Source organism: Gorilla gorilla, chromosome 5, assembly GCF_029281585.2.
Source record: "Gorilla gorilla gorilla isolate KB3781 chromosome 5, NHGRI_mGorGor1-v2.1_pri, whole genome shotgun sequence".
In the NCBI taxonomy this organism is placed as follows: Eukaryota; Metazoa; Chordata; class Mammalia; order Primates; family Hominidae; genus Gorilla; species Gorilla gorilla.
The window spans coordinates 127,727,916-127,745,631 of NC_073229.2; positions in this window are offsets into that span (position 1 = coordinate 127,727,916).

The window sequence follows — 17,716 nt, forward strand, 5'->3', positions numbered from 1 at the left end:
ACAGATGAATTTGGGCAACCAATTAAATGGGCTAGAAGCAGATTCATTCCTTAAGTCTCCAGAAAGAAACACAGGTCTGCAGATGCTTTGGTTTGAGTCTTGTGATATTTGAAGAAGAGGACCCAGTTACGTGACTCTCACCTAAATTCTGTGATACAATAAATTTGTTTTGTTCTAAGCCACTAAATTTGTTGGAATTTGTTGCAACAGCAATAAAAATAATGAATACACCTTCTTCATAAAGTCTCAAGTAATTGGTTAGAGGGGAAGACACCCAAAGGAAAATTTTCCTCAGGTTTGCTTTAAAGAGGATGAAGAGAAAAAGTTGAGATCTTCATAATGAGTCTTCCTCCTTCAATAAGAATAGATGGACAGCTATGTTTTGTTGTCATTCTTGTTGTTTATCAAAGAAAGAAGCTCTGTAATTATGAGCACAGATAATTTATTGTGAAGTATAAAATACAAAGATTCAATGCAGTAATTTATCTGACATTTGGAGAAGACTCTGGTAGGAAATTGGGGTAATCATAGAGTGAAGGGAATATAGAAAATAAAATGTTGCATAATTAGTTATAATAATGGGCAGCTAGAGATTAATCTAACAGGGAGATTGGGAAATGGAATTAAACTTACTACTGAGAATTATTTTCCCTCTGCTCTTTAGGGATGTTCATTCCAAGGCACTTCTAGCCTGTCTTAAGTGTCAGCAGAAAAATCTACGCATTTCAGAAAAACCCTCAAGTCCAAAGATGGAGGCACTGGTACCTGGAAGTTTTCTAGTTCACACTTAAATGTTCACACCCGATGAAAATAGACAGGTCATGAACATTTCTGCTACACCACGTAAATGAAATAGAGCAATTTGGGGAAATTCAAAACAATTAAATATAGTCCGTGCATTGTGGTACATACAGAAAGGCCTGTCACAGGCAGATAAATATTCCCATTATGAGAGTTTTGGAAAGCAAGTGCCTAATGGTGCTCCTTAGACTATGAACTCATATTTTTTAACCTTATCATGAAAGTCTGAGAAATTATTATTTTCTGTTCATTGTCTATGGCTTGTAGATTGCTAAATTCAATAAAGTGGATATGTATCATTTTGACCTATTTAACATAGTTTATTGTTCTTACAATTCTCTCTAAACACTTTATTTTGTTTATTCTCTATTAGACTGGATCTTTCTTCTTAGTCTCCTCTGTTGGTCTGGCTCCACCACTGTAATTCTAAATGTTGGGATGCCTAAATTCTGATAGAACTCTTTGCTATCCTCACTTATTCAATATGCAATCTCCTTCAGTTTTGTGGCTATGAAAAACATCTATAAGTTCATAGCCCCCCCCCCCCCCTTTTTTTTGTAGAGACAGAGTCTCGCTGTATTGCTTAGGATGGTCTCAAACTTGTTGCCTCAAATGATCCTACTGCCTCAGCCTTCAAAAGTTCTGGGATTACAGGTATGAGCCACCACCCCCAGTCTAACACCCCATATATATATATACATTTAATACATATACATATATACATATATACAATGTATTTAAATACATATATACATGTATTTAAATACAATGTATTTAATTACATATATACATTGTATTTAAATACAATGTATTTAATACATATACATATATACAAATATATATATAATACATATACATACACACACACAAATACACACATACACACACCCTGGACCTATTCTCAAAGCTGCAGACTGCTTTTTTGACATCTTCAACCTGAATATCTAATAGGTACTTTACACTTTACATGGACGAAAGCAAATACTAACTTCTTCTTCACCAAACAATGTCTTTCTCTTCTTTTTTTTTTTTTTTTTTGGTGTTATGGAGGCATACTTTACAGTCACTTTGACTACTTTCTTTCAGACCACTCACATGCAAACTTTGTTACATGTGTGACCTCATCTCATTCTCTCTCACTTTCTCATCCCACTCTTTCCTTTTCGTCACATATACCAGGACTCATCTAATCTCATGCTCTTTGCACTTGATCTTCTTGGCTGGTATCACCCTTCCCTTAGATCTTCAGACAGCCCTAGAATTTGTAACTTTACCTTCTTCATGTCTTTGCTCATATATCTTACAATCACTGAAGCCTTTCTTAAAGATACTACTCTTGCTTTATCTCTGAATTCAACCCTCCTCCTTCTGGGGCTTACCTGCTTCATATTTATTTTCTTTTCCATGAATGTGTTTATGTGTGTGTATTTTACATAGGAGAATACATGTATACAAAATTATATAAGAATATATTTTACTAATTTATGTGAGAGAATATATGTTGAGATTTTGGTCTGTTTTTGGTCTCTGCTTAATTCTCAATATCTAGAATAGTGCTTGTCACTTAGGAAATGCTAAATATACACTTTTTAATGAATTGCCAACTCATCACTTCTACAAGGGAGCTGGGATCCATATTATCTAAAGGCCAAAGTGTGTGTTTGGTGCCTTTGGGGGATAACAGAAGGAGTGTTGCTTATTTAGTCTTTACCTCAATTATTAATAATTATTTATCAGAATAACTTTTAAATAGTTACTTAAAATTATGAATCTTATTAGAAGGAAGAAAATGATTTATCACTTACTACAGTGAACCCTGAAAAGTAGTGACATGTCACACTACCACAATAAAAAACCTGTTCAAGACAAAAGATCATACATAAGCTAAAATATAACTAGTTTTAAAATCAGTTTTGCATGAATCATTCTCAATGTCCCCCCATTATTAGAATGTATAGCCATTATATGCTATAATGTTTCCCTTAAAACTTCAATTTAATCCTAGTTTTACAAGTAATTCTATATTAAATGCTTACCACCATTCATTATGCAGATATTGCTCTAGTCATTTTTGTTATCCAAATTTTGCTCTATAGTAGATTCTATAGGAAAGGCTCATGGAAAAAATACCTTCTGAGACTTTGTGTAGCAGTAGGAGTTTGCAAATGCCTTTTTACTCAAATGTCAAGGTTTTTAAAGCTGTAAAATCATTGCTTCAGATTTCATTTGCTTGAGTTTGTGAATATATTATTTCACATTTTTAGGGGATAAAGTGCCAAAGGGTTTGATGATCTGTTTTTTTTTCTTTTGCAAATCACATGCCCTTTGCAGCAATGCTCAAATCATTTTTTCAATCCTAGTAGTTACTGAAATATATCTTGGTGTTGGTTGTTCTGGATAGACATTCTGAAATTTAAGGTGTGTTTGTTCAATATGTAGTGTCAATTTCTTTCTATTATCATCAATTTTTGTTTGTTTTTTCATATTTTTTCTCTTAAGGCATTATTTGTTATGTTGATTTGCTATTTTGGTTCCTCTCATTTAATCTTCATGTCTAAAATGATTTTTTTCTTTCATTTCAAATGATCTCTTGAACCACATCCCCTCATTCCTGAGTGTTTTCCCAATTCTGATATAATTTGTTCACTGAGGTCTTGTATTATTTTCTTAAGATCATTCAGTTTATTTTGAAATTTTTTTGACATATTAGGGTTTTGATTTGCTTATGAACATATATCTCATTACCTGTGTGATGTCATTTATAATCTCTTTTTCCTGTGGAAACATTACATGGGATATGATGCTAATACTTTGTTGCTCATTTCAGCGGTAGGCTTGGGTCATATAGCTTTTACTACTTCACAGAATCTCCTTTCTATTATTTTTGAATAGCCATAAAAATTATGGCACCTTGCTTTCTGATTTTCCTTGTTTACTCTGTTCCTTTACCCCAACTTTCTCCCACTAATTTTTCTTTAGTGTAGGACGCCTTGTTTGGAAGAGATCCTGAGTGAATCCATTTTGAGAGTTCATACAAATTAAGCTGCTTCAGACTCTTTTTTTTTTTAAATTTCATTATTATACTTTAAGTTTTAGGGTACATGTGCACAATGTGCAGGTTAGTTACATATGGATACATGTGCCATGCTGGTGTGCTGTACCCACTAACTCATCATCTAGCATTAGGTATATCTCCCAATGCTATCCCTCCCCCCTCCCCCTACCCCACAACAGTCCCCAGAGTGTGATGTTCCCCTTCCTGTGTCCATGTGTTCTCATTGTTCAATTCCCACCCATGAGTGAGAATATGCGGTGTTTGGTTTTTTGTTCTTGCGATAGTTTACTAAGAATGATGATTTCCAATTTCATCCATGTCCCTACAAAGGACATGAACTCATCATTTTTTATGTCTGCATAGTATTCCATGGTGTATATGTGCCACATTTTCTTAATCCAGTCTATCATTGTTGGACATTTGGGTTGGTTCCAAGTCTTTTCTATTGTGAATAGTGCTGCAATAAACATACGTGTGCCTGTGTCTTTATAGCAGCATGATTTATAGTCCTTTGGGTATATACCCAGTAATGGGATGGCTGGGTCAAATGGCATTTCTAGTTCTAGATCCCTGAGGAATTGCCACACTGACTTCCACAATGATTGGACTAGTTTACAGTCCCACCAACAGTGTAAAAGTGTTCCTATTTCTCCACATCCTCTCCAGCACCTGTTGTTTCCTGACTTTTTAATGATTGCCATTCTAACTGGTGTGAGATGATATCTCATTGTGGTTTTGATTTGCATTTTTCTGATGGCCAGTGATGGTGAGCATTTTTTCATGTGTTTTTTGGCTGCATAAATGTCTTCTTTTGAGAAGTGTCTGTTCATGTCCTTCACCCACTTTTTGATGGGGTTGTTTGTTTTTTTCTTGTAAATTTGTTTGAGTTCATTGTAGATTCTGGATATTAGCCCTTTGTCAGATGAGTAGGTTGCGAAAATTTTCTCCCATTTTGTGGGTTTCCTGTTCACTCTGATGGTAGTTTCTTTTGTTGTGCAGAAGCTCTTTAGTTTAATTAGATCCCATTTGTCAATTTTGGCTTTTGTTGCCATTGCTTTTGGATAAGCAACTTCAGCAAAGTCTCGGGATACAAAATCAATGTACAAAAATCACAAGCATTCTTATGCACCAATAACAGACAAAGAGAGAGCTAAATCATGAGTGAAGTCCCATTCACAATTGCTTCAAAGAGAATAAAATACCTAGGAATCCAACTTACAAGGGACGTGAAGGTCCTCTTCAAGGAGAACTACAAACCACCGCTCAATGAAATTAAAGAGGATACAAACAAATGGAAGAACATTCCATGCTCACGGGTAGGAAGAATGAATATCGTGAAAATGGCCATACTGCCCAAGGTAATTTATAGATTCAATGCCATCCCCATCAAGCTACCAATGACTTTCTTCACAGAATTGGAAAAAACTACTTTAAAGTTCATATGGAACCAAAAAAGAGCCCGCATCGCCAAGTCGATCCTAAGCCAAAAGAACAAGGCTGGAGGCATCACGCTACCTGACTTCAAACTATACTACAAGGCTACAGTAACCAAGAGAGCATGGTACTGGTACCAAAACAGAGATATAGATCAATGGAACAGAACAGAGCCCTCAGAAATAACACTACATATCTACAACTATCTGATCTTTGACAAACCTGAGAAAAACAAGCAATAGGGAAAGGATTCCCTATTTAATAAATGGTGCTGGGAAAACTGGCTAGCCATATGTAGAAAGCTGAAACTGGATCCCTTCCTTGCACCTTATACAAAAATCAATTCAAGATGGATTAAATACTTAAATGTTAGACCTAAAACCATAAAAACCCTAGAAGAAAACGTAGGCATTACCATTCAGGACATAGGCACGGGCAAGGACTTCATGCTTCAGACTTTTAATACCTAACACAGACCCTTTGCTTTTCTTCGCTACTGGAACAAGCAACCCGCCATCTAAGTGGAGCCAGTGTTCTCAAATTCTTTCACCAAGTATTCCTGTGAACATCTCTGGACTATTTTTGGAATCTCCTTTCTTCAGGTCTGTCAATTATCCCTCCGTTTTCTCTTTTGCCTGTTCCAATAGCATGCCATACCTACGGCTATAGCTGCTGGCATTTTGAAGTTCATAGGGCCAGCTGATCACTAATCTTTATATGTAAATGCTGTCCATCAGTTTTTGTTGTTGGTTTTGGTGTTTTGATTGTTTAGTTTTTGCTATCTAGTTGCTTAGTATGTTTTTATGTGAACATTTGGAAAGATAAACAAACCGTACTGTCATCATTGACATTAATGTCTCAGAATCTTTGCCTTAAATGTTTAAGTAGGTGATTTTTCAATTTAATTTATGGATATAAAATGCCTTTAAGTATCCACTTAATATCTAGCTTTTCACTGATTTCAAGTAATCGTAAGTTTAGCCTTGTGGAAACTTTTCCGTTTAAATCTAAGTAAAAACTTGGAGAACAAGCAAACCCATACAATACTTTTAAAATAAGAAATTCAAGCACAGAATCGAGGATGAAGCAGTACATATATTTTTTCCTATTTTAACCTCAGTGGGTTACTAAAAGCAGCAGTGCCTTTGCAATCAACCTTTTCTTCCCCCAGAAGTGTATGAAGACAAAATAACCCCTGAGTTTCTGTACATCTTTCTGCTCCAGGAAGGGTTGTAACTCATCCCTTAAGGGGCTTGGCAAACTCTAGTTGCTTATCAGACATAGACTTCTTCCATCCCAAAGAACAAAGGAGAAAGGAGGTATACATATATCTTCCCAATCTTCCTATTTAGATACAGATAATGAACCCTAAGAATCAAGGATTGGACTCTGGTGCATCAAGCAGTACTGTGCTAAAATGACCCTGGAAGATACATTACTTTTTTATTGCCTAGGCAAAAATCTCTCCAGGCCAGATATCCTCCCTTCTCCTACTGTGTGTCCAATGTATCCAAGATCCCTAAGTGCTGGGCATCAGACTTGCCTAAAATCCTTATGAAAATTTGCACATGCTGATTTAGGCTACCTGGTACTAAGCAGATTACTTATTCTCCCTCTGACAACGTTGCTTTCCTATTTGCCCTAAAAGAAAGAAATATGGGACAGAGTTCTTTCTCTGACGTATATAGGTGTGGCATGTCCAGCAAAATACACTGAACCTAGCACATAGTGACAACAGGGAGATAATAGCACATTTTCACTCACTGCTGATCTTAGCATCTAAGTTTCCATGACAAAGCCTATTCCTTAACTTAAACAATGGAATGTGTGGATTTTGCCTTAAGCTCTGCTCTGCTGGATAACAAGTGTCAGCTGCAAAAAGACCCATGCCTGTCATACTGTAAACACTCAAAATAAAATAAAAAGCATCATTAAAGTATTTAGCCAATTTCTTTGCACATCAAAAGTGCTCCATATATTTTAGTTCTGAGTTTACTTATGATCCAGGTATAAAATTATCATCATTTGAATTGAAATTTTATGATGAATTTCTAATAAACTAATTTTAGAGAAGTTTTAGGTTCACAGAAAAACTGAGTGAAAAACACAGCGATTTACCATATCCTCCGGCCTCCCACCCCAAATTTCACATTATCAACATCTCATACCAGAGGAGCATATTTGTTACAATCAATGAGCCTATATTGATACATCATAATGCAAAGTTCACATTTGGGTTCACTTTTGGTACATTCTATGGGTTTTGACAAAAGTATGACATATATCCTCCATTAAAGTAACATACAAAATATTTCACTATCTTAACAGTTCTCTGTACTCTGCCTGTAGGTCCCTCCCTCCAAGCTTAGCCCTGACAACCACCCATCTTTTTTTACTGATGCCATAGTCTTGCCTTTTCCAGAATGTCGTATAGTTGGAATCATACAGTATGAACGCTTTTCAGTTTTGTTTCTTTTTTTAGTAATATGCGTTTATGGTTTCTCCATCTTTTCAGAGCTTGATAATTTATTTTTAGTGCCAAATAACATTTCATTTTCTACGTGTAACACCATTTATTTACCCATACACCTATTGAAGGACATTTAGTTGCTTTGAAGTTTTGGCAATTATGAATAAAGCTGCTATAAATATCCATGTGCAGGTTTTGTGTGGAATACATTTTCATCTTTTTGGGGTAAATACCAAAGTGCATGTTTGCTAGATTGTATTATAAGGGGGATGTTTAGTTTTGTAAGAAACTGCCAAAATGTCTTCCACAGATTGTAACATTGCATTCCCCCCAGCAATGAATGAGAATTACTGCTCCACAACCTCACTAGAAGTTGATATTGTTAGTGTTCCGGATTTGGGCCGTTCTAATAGGTGTGCAGTGGTATCTCGTTATTGTTTTAATTTGCATTTTCCTAATGACATGTAACATGGAGCATCTTTTTGTATCCTTATTTGCCATGTCTTCTTCATGTTGTATCTGTTCAGATCTTTGGCCTAGTTTTTAATTGAGTTGTTTGTATTCTTATTATTTTTTATGTTTTTGTAGAAAGGAGATGTCACTATGTTGCCCAGGCTGGCCTCAAACTCCTGGCCCCAAGCAGTCTTCCTGCTTCAGCCTCCTAAAGTGCTGGGATTACAGGTGAGCCACAATGGCTGACTTCTTATTGTTAAATTTTAACAGTTGTTTGCATATTTTGAATAACAGTTTTTTTTATCAGATGTGTCTTTTACAAATATTTTCTCCCAATTTTTAACTTGTTTCATTCTCTTGACATTGTCTTTCACAAAGCAGAAATTTTTAATTTTACTGAATCCCGGCTTATCAATTATTTTTTTCATGGATGTGCCTCTGATGTTATACCTAATAATAATCACCGTACCCAGGGTCATCTAGGCTTCAAACTTGTAGAAGTTTGACAGTTTTGTGTTTTACATGTAGGTCTATAATTCATTTTGAGTTATGTATTGTAAAGTATGTGAGACGTGTCTAATTTTTTTTTTTTTGCATGTAGACATCCAGTTGAATTGCTTTACCTCCTCTGTCAAAAATCAGCTGACTACATTTCTGTGAATCTATTTCTTGATTCTTTCTTCCGTTCTATTGGTCTATTTGTCTGTTTTGTCACCAATACCACACTATTTTGGTTACTATAGCTATATAGTAAATCTTGAAGTCAGATAGTGTCAGTCCTTTGTTCTTCCCCTTCAATACTGTGTTGGCTATTCTGGGTCTTTTGCTTCTCTGGAATATGGTAATAATCTGTAATAATCATCCCCAGGTAGCCTACATAATAGTGTGGAGATAGAGAATTAAACATGTTCTGTCTCATTTCATTACAGCTAACTTCAGTGTTAAGAAATGACTAGATATTTTTCTGCTTTTCTGATGGAGGCAGCAGAGCTAAGAAATAAAGGAAAAATGATAATAACACCATGACTTTTCCTAAATAAAGTAGTTTTTATGTTGATCAAGTTTGACTTTAACATTCCTTAATTCAGAAACTCTGTCTAGTTATTTAAGTTGTAACTGCTTGGAATGCAGTCTCAACAGTTATCACATGATGATGTATTGTTCATAAGCAGGACTTTTGACTCATCACAGATACTATGCTAGCTATAAGATTTTTGTAGATATTCTTTATCAAGTTGAGGAAGTTCTCCACTATTCCTAGGTTACTGGGAGTTTTTATAAATGGGTGTTGAATCTTTTCAAGTGCTTTTTTTTTGCATCTATTGCAATAATCATGTGATTGTTTTAGGGTGTTGATGTGATTAATTTCATTAATATTTGAATTTTGAACCAGCCTTATAAGTCTGAGACAATACTACTTTGGATCTATGTTAATGAGAGATTTTGGTCTGTAGCTTTTTTACTTTTTAAAAGTTTTTGTTGATATATAATAGTTGGACATATATTGGGGGTACATGTGATATTTTAATACATATATACAATGTGTATTGCTCAAATCAAGGTAATTGAAATAGTCATCACCTCAACATTTATCTTTTCCTGGTGTTGAGAATGTTACAACTCTTCTTTTCTAGCTGTTTTGAAATATATAATAAATAATTATTAACTATATTTCTGTACCATACTGTAGAATACTAGAACTTATTTTCTATCTAACTCTTATCTTTGTACACCTTAACATATTCCTCTTTATTATCTCTACTTCCCTTCCCAGCCTCTGGAAACTACCATTCTATTATCTACCTTCATGAGATATTTTCTTGTGATGTCTTTTCTGATTTGGGTATAATGGGAATACTGTCCTCATGGAATGCATTAAGAAGTAGTCTCTGCTTCTGTCTTCTGAAAGACATTGTAAAAATTGGTGTAATTTCTGCTTTAAAGATTTGTTAAAATTCATCAGTAAGCCCACCTGTCTTCTTTTTTCTATTTTTTAGTATTATTAAGTATTTATTCAATTTCTGTAATAGGTATGGGACTATTTAGATTTTCCACTTCATGTTCTGCATATACAAGTCAAAAATTAATTTTAAAAAATAAATTGCCTGTTTCTTCCTGTTTGCCTGTGTGAGTTTTGGCAGATTGTATCTTTCAATGAATTGGTGGATTTCTTAGAGCTTATCAAATTTGGGAGCATAAAATTGTGATAGTTTTTTTTATTATCATCGTAATGTCCATACAATCTGCAGTGAAGTCCCCTAACTACCCTCTTTTATTTCTGTTATTAGTAATTTGTAATTTCTATCTTTATTTTATTTTATTTTATTTTATTAGCTACCCTGGCTATAGATGTGTACTTTTTTTTTTTTTTTTGACAGAATTTCACTCTGTCATGAGACTGGAGTGCAATGGCATGATCTCAGCTCACTGAAACCTCTGCCTCCTGGGTTCAAGCGATTCTCTGGCCTCAGCCTCCTGAGTAGCTGGGATTACAGGCGTGCACCACCAAGACCAGCTAATTTTGTATTTTTAGTAGAGACGGGGTTTCATCATGTTGGCCAGACTGGTCTTGAACTGCTGACCTCAGATGATCCGCCCACCTTGGCCTCCCAAAGTGCTGGGATTACAGGAGTCAGCTACCTCTCATGGCCTATAATGTATGTTTAAAAAACATAATCCACCATCCTTGTTAGCGAAATTTCATTACCCAAACCCTTTTTTTTCTCTATTAAAGGTCTTGCTTTGGGGAAAAAAATATCTGGTCTATAATGATAGAACACATATGCGAATTTAATTTTTTAAGCTGAATCAAGGTGTCATTTCATTACCATGAGACTGTCTTCCTTCTATAATTTAGGAATTTAGTTTTTTTAACCTAGGAAATATAAAAATGGTTTTCTGTCAATGTTTGAATTTAGTCAATGATGCATTCATTCATTTACTTAATCATAAGTAATAATGAAGCACATTGTAGTATGCACTGTGCTGATTTCTGGAATATAGTAACAAATACACAATTCTCACACAACCTACATAATAGTGGGGAGATAGAGAATTAAACATGGTCTATCTCATTTCATTAAAGGTAACTTCAGATTTATGAAAAAAGACTAGCTATTGTTCTACTTTGCAGATGGAGCAGCAGAGCTAAGAAATAAAGGAAAACTAATAACAATACCACAATTTTTTCTAAATGAAGAATTGCTTTTCCATTAATCAAGTTTCATTTTATTAATTCCTTAATTCAGAATCTAAATTTAGGCTGGGCACATTGGCTCACACTTATAATCTCAGCACTTTGGGAGGCTGAGTTCGATCACTTGAGGCCAGAAGTTTGAGACCACCCTGGGCAACAAAGCAAGATCCCGACTCTATATACAAAAATATAATTTTAAAAAGTAGGCAGGTGTAGTGGCATGTGCCTGTAGTCCTAGCTATGCAGAGATAGGAAGAGTGCTTTAACCAAGGAGTTGGAGGCTCTAGTGAGCTATGACCATGCTGCTGTACTCCAGCCTGGACAACCAACTGTAATCCTGTCGAAAGAAAGAAAGAATTTTTATGTCAAACCTGTTGCTCAGAAGTTGACAATTTTTTTTAAACTATACATAAAGTGGGTCTCTACTACTTTTTTTGTAAAGTCTACCATGATGATAAAATCAGTGAGCTTCTGATATTTTCATGTGTTGCAACTGGGAAAAATAATCTGTGTAGATACATCTTGCTTTTGAAGAGTCAGAAAGATATTGTTGGCAGTCAAAGCAGATAATTACCTCACTTGAAAGTTCGCAAGGCTTTCCCTAGAAGTAGCTATTATTTGCCAACAGCCACTGCTTCCAGTCCTCCTTTTCAACCTCATTCTCATACAACCTTAGCTATCTAGATGAATATTTTTCAATGACTTCATTTAAACTTCTTAGAACTTTCTGGGACCTAGATAATTACATTCTATCTACTGCAGATATAAATCTATGTAAACCTCCAGATATAAACCACTGAAGTCCAATGTGGATGAGACCTCTTCTTCCTCATTACAGCAAACAGAGTGATATTCTCAACAGCTAATGCTGAATGTATTAATCAGCATTACCTCCAGTGGGGCATTCCCATTTAATTTGTAATAAAATCTAAGTTCTGAAAATAAAAGACTCTGCAGGCTGAATCAATCTAGAGAGATCCAGACACACAAATCCATGCTTTCCCCAGATCATTTCTAAACAACTCGTGTTGAGTATCTCTGAAAACCTAGGAAATGTAAAACCAAGAAGACTGAGTTTAGAAATTTATTTCAAACTTTGACTAGTAGTAATATCTTGAATATACTTGAATAATGAAATTAAGAGTGGAATGTGAGCCAATACATTTGAGTTCTAGACCTGGAAAGAGCACTAATTTATTATCTGTGTGAGACTAGGCAGTTTATTTTATTTTTCTGCACCTAAATGTGTTCCTCTGTAAAATGAAGGTTTGCCTCTGGAGTACTTTCTTTCTCCATCATGCAAGAGCATCAGTATGGAGAACAATCCCTCAGAACTAAGGTATTCACAGTAGGAGTTCCTTAGGGTGTCTATGAGTTATGATACTTTAGCAACTGAAAAAACATTGGTACAGTAAAAGCATCAAATTTAAGGAACTGCTTATATACTGCAAGCAGTGTTAGAGAAAGAATAATGAGTTGTAAAAACACATAAACGATGCCTCTTCTGTATGATCTAATGCAATGACTTGGCTTGAACAAAACCAAATTTCTTCACCTCCCATGAGAATTTCTGATATTACTTATATACATGAATAGAAATTTCTCATCTTTATACATGTGAGATAACTTTTTTCAAGTTTCAAGAAATATACATGTGGGCTAGTATGCCAGGGATCCTTATATCTATCATACTATGTTGGCATTCAAAAACATAGAAAAACTGGAAATATCAAAGGGAATAGGCAAACTGCAAAATCACATTTATAATTTTGGATTAGAAGAATAAAGTATAGTTTCTGGGATCATGTAGCCTGACTCCATAAGAGTCTTCATTATACTCCTATCCTAAAATGAATGATTATGATTAATTAAGAAATATTGAGTTTGGACATCATTTTTTCATCACCCACTGAGAATTACAGTACTAAGACATCACCACTAAAGGTTCATAATTATTAGGAGTAGTACCATTCTAAACAGTGTTATCAGGTTATAGAAGAAATTTCTATATGTGGAAGGAATTGGAAGTCATCTTCCAATGCTAAGAGATTATTATTATAACTGGAAAAGTGAAGTTTTCTTATCTGATAAAACAGCTTTACACATTAGAAAGCAGGCTGAGGAAAAGAAATGCATGTGTGGAAGAATATTTTGAATAATGAAACATAGAAATAGAGGGTAAGCTACAGGAGAAGATGGAATAGAGAAAAATAGTCATCATTTCTAAGCAAATGTTGATAAATGTATAAGACAATGAAACAATCTGAAATTGGCACGCAACATGAAGCTGTATTCCAAGCACGAACTCATACTTCAAAAACGTGTTAATAACGTATTAGCCATTTAAATAAAGTAATTTCTCCTCCTTACTTCTCCGTTCCCCCAAAAAGAGTCCTCGTTTGAACACAAAGAATTACTTGTAGTTGCTTGTTTACTTTTTTCACCATGTTGAGATTTTCCAAGGTCAGCATTACCTTACCTGCTTTTGATCAATGACTGTAATTGTGAATCTATGCACATAGACAGTGCTCAATAAATAGTTGACGATAATGATAATTTTCACTGCTTCTGTTACAACCTAGATTTATTCTCTTTCTTTTTCTATGAGAAGATAAAAATGAGTTCAATATCTCAAGCTGCTTAGAGACCACATTAAATTCCAACTATTCTTCCCATATTCTGTATTTTACTACATGGCCAATTTGTAAAATAGGTTTCTTTCTTACACTATTTTATTAACTTTAATTCACTTTTCAATTTTTCTGTCTCCTCTATTGTCTGGCTTAAAAATAAATGATTATTTTTAACTCTTTATTTCACTAGTCGTTAAGTTTTACATACTTGTGTATGAAGAATACAGTGATAGGATTAATACTACAATTACTCTGCTTAGAGGGATTGGTGTGTGTGTGTAGATGTGTGTGTGTGTGTTGCATATTCTCAAATAGATATAGCTTTCTTATTTATATAATTTGACATATTAAAAGATAATCAAATGCAAGGTTATAGCCTAATTGGTTTGGAAAGTCAAAGAAAAGAAAATAGTTATGGTACTTTCACGGAGGTTGCATATTCAGAGATGATTACAATTCCGTTTTGCTCTTCTCAGCAATAGCAAAAAGAAAGAAAGCACATGATTCTATATCAATTGTTACAGTAGGAATTTGCAGTTTAAGAACTACCTGGTGGAAACAAGAATAATTTAATGTGAAAAGCTGCAGAGTATAAATATTTCATATAAACCAGTTATGAAGTTGCACTATGCTGATTGTATAAAACCATGCTTGAGAAAGGTTCTACAGAGAGAAACTTACACTTTCAGTCATTCAATATCTTTATAGAATTCTGCCACTGTTGAGTGGCTGCAACCTCTTAAATTTTCATATGTAAATTCTTTGCTGAGTGCCTTGAAAGCTCTGTTACTTACTACCTTTAATGCATTCTTAAAAGGCAAGTGGTACACAGGGGATGAACTGTGACCTTTTGGTAAGAGGATGACATCTCTTTGTAATATGTTCTTATACCCAGCTGACTTAAAATATGTCATTATAAAAGGGATTTGGTGGTTGTTAAAATTTTGTTAACATATTCATAAAAAATAATGGTGAATTATTATTCCATTTACCCATTAAAAAAAGGTTATTCAATTCCCATTTGGTGCTCAGATTTCATGTAATATTGGATAACTTGTATACCTGACAAAACCGAGGAAAGTAAGTTTAGTATGCTAGTGTTTTATTGAACAAGCAAAATTATTTTATATACTTGAATGTTTTATGTATTAGTTTGAGAGTTTAGAATTTGAAGAATCCCTTTAGTTATTCCATTTTATATATCAAGAATAAATGGCTTAAATTTAATGTTTGTTTTTGCATGTGTTGTGTTTGTGTGTGTGTTTTGTAACACTGGTTCTGTACTGTTTAGATTCTATGAACATTTATGTTAGAGTTAAAACTTTTCCTGTTTTAATTCTTATTTTAGTAGCACACCAACATAGCTCTAGTGAATCAAGATTAAATACTATCAGGGGAGAAAACTAGATAACAGGGGTAGAATAAATTCACTGTTGGTTACCACTGGTAAGCAATGGAATATAGTCGCCACTCTAAAGTTTGATAGCCCAATACTAAAAATTACACCCTAAAAGAACACATTAAAAAAAAAAACAGCTTATTCCTGGAATGTATATAGTGAAAGAGTATTTTGTTTTTATATAACTTTAAAAATATTTTTATTACAAAACAAAATGTGTTTCAGAGAAATTACAGAAACAAGCAAAAGAAAAAGAATAACAAATAAAAATTTGAATTGTTACCTACAATCATTGTTAAAACCATGTGTGCGTTCAAATTTCGTGTGTGAATTATGCCATATCCATTTTAAAAATATTTTTGAGAACATGTCCATGCTTATAGAAATATTTGTGCCACAGAACTTTCTGATATTTAATTGTCTAATACACTACACAGTTTTTCATATCTACTTGTTTGGTTATAATTTCTCATGTACAGAAAAGTTGCAAGACTAGTACAGGAATTCCCATATGCAGTTTACCTGTATTCACTATTGTTCACATTTTAATCTCTTTCCTCTCTGTCTTTCTCTCTTTCCTTTTCCTCACTTTCTTGTCTTATATACAAGTTCCTGCATGTGTGTGCACAGGTGCACACACGCACAAATTATTTTACTTTGCTGAACTATTCAAGAATAAGTTAGAGAAACAATGTCTCTTTATCCCTAAATACTTCAGCATCTAGTTCCTAAGAATAAAGACATTCACTTTTATAAATAAAGTGAAGTTTTGAAAATTAAAAAAATTATCAGTGGTGCAAAATTGTTGTCTGAATCGTAATCAGTATTTAATTGATTATTCCAACATTTCTGTTATAACGATCTTTTCTTGAACCAGGATGAAAACCTGGACCAACTCATGATTTCGTTCTCATGGCCCTTTAGTGTTCTTTATTCTGGAATACGTTCTCAACATTTCCTTGTTTCTTGTCATTGACATTTTTGAGAGTTAGGAAAAGATAGTTTGTAGAATGCCCCTTTATCTGAATTTGCATGTTTCCTTGTGATTAAATTTAGATTATACGTTGTGGTCAGGAATAAAATAGAAGTGATCTGTATTTCTACATACATCTTATAAGGAGGCATATGTTATTTTGTTCTAATATTGGTGATTTTTACATTTAATGATTTTTGTGTTATTCTTCAGGTTTCTTCACCATGAAGTTATTACTTTTCTTCTGTAATTAATAAGTAATTTAGGAATAGATTATATAATATCATATTCTTCATAAAAAATCTCACCCATGTGTTTTAGCATCTATACTTTCTGTTATTATTAGTTGATATCTTTAAGGCAGTTTTTCTATCTCTCCACTTACTTATTTGAATCTATATGGCTCATGGGTATTGTTTTCAATGGGTTTTGTTTTTATAATTATTTTTGATGCTATTATTGTCCTGGATTTGACAAATAGAAGTCCCTTCAAGATGGTTCCTGTGTCTATTTGATATGGCCCCATGATTTTTTAATTTACATTTTAATTGAAATAATTCTAGACTCACATAAACTTTTAAGAAATAATACAAAAAGATTACATGTGTCCTTTATTCAGTTTTACCCAATGGTAACAACTTGCAAAGCTATGGTATACTATCACAACCAAGTTATTTACATTGATTCAACCCACCAATTTTATACAGATTTCCTCAGTTTTATTTGTACCTGTTTGTTTGTATATTTACATCTACACAATTATGCCACCTGTATACACTAGTGTACCCAATGCCACAATAAAGATATTGAAAATCCCAACACCACAACGACCTTGGAGTTCTTTTTTAATTACTGCCACTTCTTCCTTCCTACTTGGTCCCTAGCCTCTGGTCACCACTAAATAATCTGTTCTCCATTTCTTTCTTTCTCTTTTTTTTTTAAATTTCAAAACTGTTAGGCTGGACGCAGTGGCTCACACCTATAATCCCAGCACTTTGGGAGGCCGAAGCAGGCGGATCACGAGGTCAAGAGATCGAGACCGTCCTGACTAACATGGTGAAACCCCGTCTCTACTAAAAATACAAATATTGGCTGGGCGTGGTGGCGCACACCTGTTGTCCCAGCTATTTGGGAAGCTGAGGCAGGAGAATCGCTTGAACCTGGGAGGCAGAGGTTTCAGTGAGCCAAGATCACTCCACTGCACTCCAGCCTGGTGACAGAGCGAGACTCTGTCTCAAAACAAAACAAAACAAACAAAACAAAACTGTTACATAAATGGAATCATACAGTATGTAAAATTGT